The following is a 6,000-nucleotide window of genomic DNA, read 5'->3' as shown; positions in this document are numbered from 1 at the left end:
TACTAGCTCATTAGTTCTCACATTTAATTCCTGTTCAAATAAATTTAAAACCATTGTTTATAATAATTGGAATATTTTAAGGTGAATGATAAGCTTTTTAATATACTTGGTGGGAAACCTAATTTTGTTTTTAAGACAGCAAGGATTTGTAAATACCTTTCTGAGCACCCTTTAATGTTAATACTAAAGAACATTGAGGTATGCAGAAATGTGGGGCATGTAACCAATGCCCCTATATTTTGGAAAACATATAATTTTTTTGACAATTTCTTTCATGGGATATATCACACCCCTGGAAATAGTGGCACTAAAGGAGTGGTGCATTTAGCTATTTTTATGGTTTGTTTCAAATTCTATTTGGGGAAGAGTGAAAGAATATTTAGAAAAAGGATATACAAACATTTGTATACAATTTCAAGAAACAATTTGAATAATGTACTATTTAAGCACACTTTGGAATGTAATACTGCTAAGTTTCTGTTTGGTCTCCTGGAAGTTGTACACAATGATGTAAGGGGAGGGTCTTGGTAATTTAGTTTAGAAGAATGAGAACTGATTTGGCAATTAAAGATTGATGCTACTTGTTGGTATTGCTTGAATGATCAAGTTTCTATTGCCCCAGTATTAAAAATAAGGTCTAATATAGTTTATGGTATATATTATGTATTACTATTTTAATTTTTTAGTATTTATTGCATTTTTTAATCATATACATTTCTATGTTTACATATGCCTTTTTCGAGATAAGCATTTTATTTTATTAAGTTAGTGATAACTTAATTAAATTGCTATTAGTAATTTGATTTGTGATTGATTTATGCCCATACATGTAATGGAATTGGGGAAGATATTTAATCTGTGTTTTAAGTTGCACATATGGTTCTGAAGAAGTCCTATTTGTGATAGGGACGAAAGCCCTTAACCATTGTTTTATCATTTGTATATTAAAGTTTTATAAGTGCCTTCATTTTTATTGTTTCTTTTGTACTGAATTTCAAAGTTAAGAAAGAGTGTTGGACTGCATGTTTGGGAATTGTTGACATTACATGAAACATTTTTTATGGGTTGTTTTTATTGCTATGTTGTTTTCATAGCTGTCATACTCCTATATCTAACAATTATGATTCTGTTTGAGTACTGCCAACAGCCCAGTTCAACTGTTTCAAGTAATCCAAAGTGGAAACTATTGATATTTAATAAGCAAGAACTATGATTTATGAATATCAGTGAAGTTATAAGGTGTTCTGCAATTTTATTCTATTCATTTGTCTCATAATAATATACCTTATACCACCTTACTCTCCCTTTTTCACTTACTTTCTTGCTTCAATCAAATTCTCTTCCCTGAATTTCTCTCTAAATATACCATAAGCCTGATTTTCCCTCACTTAATATTGCAATTCCTGTTTGTTTTAGGCTAACTTACCTTTAATTTTTCTACATACTGTCTAAAAATTCTTGAAATATTAAATGATTGTCATATAATTTGTATCAATTATTAAATATAACCAATGTATTTTATTTCTAATTTGTTATACTTATTTAACCTGCAGATGTTTTGTTTTTATTTTTGTAGACTGTTTTATTACTGTTATGAAAGTGTGTTGTCATAGTCTGGAGCTTTTCTCCTCGGGTCTGGGCTGAAAATGGGCTTCTACTCAATTGGGCTTCCCTTGCAATCAAATGTCAATAAATAATATAATATAATATATTATATACAAAAAATGCAGTTAAAGTGCATTAGATTGTTGTGTCTTTTGGCTTTTCCCGGTTAGGGGTCGCCACAGCGGAACTCCGATCCGCTAATGATTGGTAATTGATTTTTACGTGCCAAGTTACCAGCTCTGATGCACAACCTTCAATGAAGGTACGCACATTCATGCACGTCTCCATGCAGAAGACAGTCTAGCTGAGAATCGAACCAGACAGCATCTTACTGTGAGGCGACAACGATACCGCAGCACCACCACCACGGGTATTAGATACAAATATTAAATAAAATCATTGCACAGCTGTCTGTGTGGGAAAGTCAAGTAAAGGCTTTAATTAAAGCTGACAGTATACTTGAAGGTATGTTACATTATCACAGATTACTGTGTTACAAATAAAACCTCAGGAACAAGAGGAAAGAAAACTGAGTGTATTAATGTGTGCAATACAAAGTGTCAGTTCACTTTCCAGACAGGATAAATGCTTTAGCAGAGGGGTACAGGTAGCAAAACATCAGGGAAAACATACTCATTTAGAAATATCTGGTAGTGTTTGCAGATATTTTGGAGATTTCATCCACATGTGCAAGTACACACACTGAGAGGGAAACTGTATTATCTGTAACAAAAAAAAAAAGAAAAAGGAGAGAATCAGTTTTGCAAGAGCAAAAGTAATAGAATTTATAAAGGCAAAGCACAATCTCAAAAAGTCATAAAAGTCATATAACATCTCTGGAAAGAATAAAGACAGTTTAAGAAAGGCTTATTTCAAAAAAGCTGAAGATCACAAGCAAACTGAGACAAAAGCATCAGGCTGCAATGATTAAAATGGCAGCTTTGATTTTGTATAATCCACACATGCTATATCAGAAGTGGCCGTTCACCCATCCACCCATCCTTCCAATCCTTAGTATCCATTTTCTAAAACTGCTTGTTCTGAAACAGATTCATTGATGAGAACTGCAAATAGGTATGCAGTACTATCATATGCAATTTGGAGATATGCAGAGGAAGGACAATTTAAAAATAATTTTATTTATTTTTAATTTATTTTACATTTGTTTACCAGGGAAGTCTAACTGGACACATGTCCTTTTTCAGTGGAGGCCCTGGAGAAAAGCTCCACATTGAATATACCGAAATACACTAAATCAGTAGTATACATAGTACAAGAAGTAAAATACTAGCTTAGGCTAAGTTAGGTAATACACAATAAGTTTAGACAAATGCTAGGTAACCCAAATTTAAACAGGTAAGCATAAAAGTCATTACATCATGATACATTGAAAGACTAAATTGTATTTATTTATTTATTTATTTATTTTACATTTGTTGACCGGGAGAGTCCGACTGGATACATGTCCATTTTCAGCGGAGGCCCGGGGAGAAAAGCTCCACAGACTAACCACAAACAAGTATGAGATTTCTACATAACAAACAAGTATAATAGGAAAACACATGATTTAATAAGATTCCATAGTTTTAAAGTTACAAAGTACAATATTCATTGGTAGTCGCAAGTTTTAACAACATTCCATAGTTCATAAGTTAGAGTAAAGTAGTACTTAGAATGTATTTGTTTCCAGTAATAACACTGATTGAGACAAATGTACATAAAAGTGGGTTGGGAGAGTATGTTAGGGTTAGTTTTGTGAGAAGTGGTTGGATTTGAAGTTGGAATGTGTATAATTGTGGACTGTTGGTGTGGGTGTTCGCAGGTGAGGCACTATACAGAGGAGTCACGATTCTTCTTCAAGGGATAGAAGAGAAAAGGAGCACACGTGTGGGTCAGAGGGTGTGTGTGATATGGGTTATCTTGGTGGGTAACAAGGGCATAGCCATGTGAGTTTTAGGTGTTCTTTTAGTAGTTTTTTGAATGTAACCATTGAGTTGGCTGAGGTAATAGCAGAAGGTAATGAGTTCCAAATTTTACATATGTAGTTAGAGAAGAGGGAGTCACCTGCTGTGTTATTACTTTTTGTCACCTTGATTAGTCTTTTATCACTAGAGCAAATTTGTCTGGTATTAGTTTGTAGTTTAAGTAGGTTAAATAGTGCTGTTTTTTTTCAGGTAGCAGCAGGAGTTTATGGGCAAAAGAAAGTTGATGGAATGAGAGAAGATTTGGGAATTCAAGCCAATTAAGTTGATTTAGTGAATAACAGTGGTGGGCACTGTAGGGGACAGCAGTAGCAAATTTGGGAATTTGATTGTAGCAGATGTTAAGCTTGGCCATTTCAGTTTTGGGTAGGTTGGTGAAGATGGGAGATGCTTAGAATAGTGTGGAGAGGAGGTGGGTTTGAGCTATGGTTATTCTAGCAGGTTGGGTTAGAAATGGTTTGTTTTCATAAAGACTGCCCAGTGTTTCGTGAATGTTTTTAATAATTTGATTTATGTGTAGATCAAATTGAGGTTGTTGTCAATGGTCACTCCTAGCAGTTCAGTATGAGTGCCTGTAGAGATGATAGTTCCATCTCTGGGCACAATATTGAATGCATTGGGCATTGAGGTGGATTTGTTTGGTTTAAATAGCAACAGTTTGGTCTTTTTGGGATTAAGTAATATTTTTCTGTTAAGAAACCAGGTTTCTGTAATTTGGAAAGCTGTTTAGGTAATAGAGAGGAGTCTGTGTGGGTCGCTGGCTGAGCAGACTAATGTTGAGTCATCAGCATATTGCATAACAGTTGCATCTTGGCATATGCTGTGGAGATCATTAATGAAGATGGAGAATTGAAGGGGTCCCAGAATGGACCCTTGTGGTACTCCTGTGGTAATAGGCAGCAGTGAGGATAGGTTGTTGTCCCAATGAACTGCTTGTTGTCTACCATTCCCCAATTTCAAATATTTTTCAAATAGATTGCAACTGTAGTCATAATATTTCATAAACCTCTACAGTATAATAGTATTGAGAAATGTTAGTATGCAATGAGGCATGGGTAATTAGAGTAGACAGAGGAAGGTGGTGTAGTCAGAATTTTCTATAGAATTTACAGAAGGAGTTGTTGTAGTCTGTAAGTGAAGTAAGATAGCAGTAAGGTCAGAGAGAGATGTTAGTCAGGAGTAGAGATACAGACATTTGTTGAATAAGTGGGTTTTTAGTGTTTTTTTTAACTGGGCTATTGATGTAGTGGTTGTAATATTTTCTGGTAGTTTATTCCAGATTGTTCCTACATAATTTGAGAAGAAGGAATCACCTGCTTGATTTTTGGATGCTCTGATTTTTATGTGGTATTAGTTAGTGGAGTGCAAGGTTCTTTTAGTGGATATGGGTGAAGTAATATTTGCAGAGCAGGTGTTTTCTCAGGTTCATGGAGGATTTTACGGGCTGTGGTTACCTGGGTGTAGTGAAGGAGATGGGGGAGCTCTAGCCAATTGAGTTGCTTGAGTGTTATACAATGGTGAGTTCTAGCAGGTACGTTTGTAGCATATAATTTTGTTATAACAGGATTCAAGTTTTGCAAAATAGATTTTTTTAGATTTGTGAGTATGGGAGCTGCGTACAGTAGTGTGGAGATTAAATGAGTTTGGGCAATAGAAGTCTTAGTATTTTTAGTGAACTAGTGTTTTTTCCTATACAATGTTGAGTGTTTTTTATGTACTTCCTTTACAGTTTGGGGAATGTGAATATCAAATTTTAGTTTGCAATCAATTTCAACTCCTAAATGTTTGGTCTGAGGTGATGGGGAGATTATGGTGTTATTTGGTGATGCAACATTGAAAGTGTTAGTGGGAGAGACTGCTTTATTGGGATGAAAGATCATAAGTTTGCTTTTTGGGGGTTTAATATTAGTTCAGTGTTTGTGAGCCAGGACACTACCACCAGAAATTATTCTTTTGTTAGATTTTGAAGTTCTTTTTTTTATTTAAAACAGGTTTATTGTTTTAACATACAAGAGAAATATCATAACAATTTTATACAAGTAATTAAAAATAAATATGATTATAACATTCAACAAAACAACTAAAGTATTTACAATGACATCCACTACAATCAGATCAATTAATTAAACTAAAATACCATGCTATTAAAATTAGGATTTTTTTAACAAATTTTGTAAATTATCCCATACAATATAATAAGATGTCTTTCTAGTTGTTCTTGACTTAATTGTGTTTATTTCCATATGGCACACTATATTCATAACATTTTTAAATTCATTGAACGAAGGAGGTGTATCTGAAATCCAATTTCTGGTTATTATTTTCCTAGCCACTGCTAAAATAGACCATAACAAGGGAAGCTTAACCTTTTTAACACTTTGAGGTACAGGTGTGTTGAATAATATAAGAGATT

The sequence above is a fragment of the Protopterus annectens genome, chromosome 9.part0 (genome assembly GCF_019279795.1).
Source record: "Protopterus annectens isolate FY-2018-M chromosome 9.part0, PAN1.0, whole genome shotgun sequence".
In the NCBI taxonomy this organism is placed as follows: Eukaryota; Metazoa; Chordata; order Ceratodontiformes; family Protopteridae; genus Protopterus; species Protopterus annectens.
Note: the sequence above shows the minus strand (reverse complement) of the source record.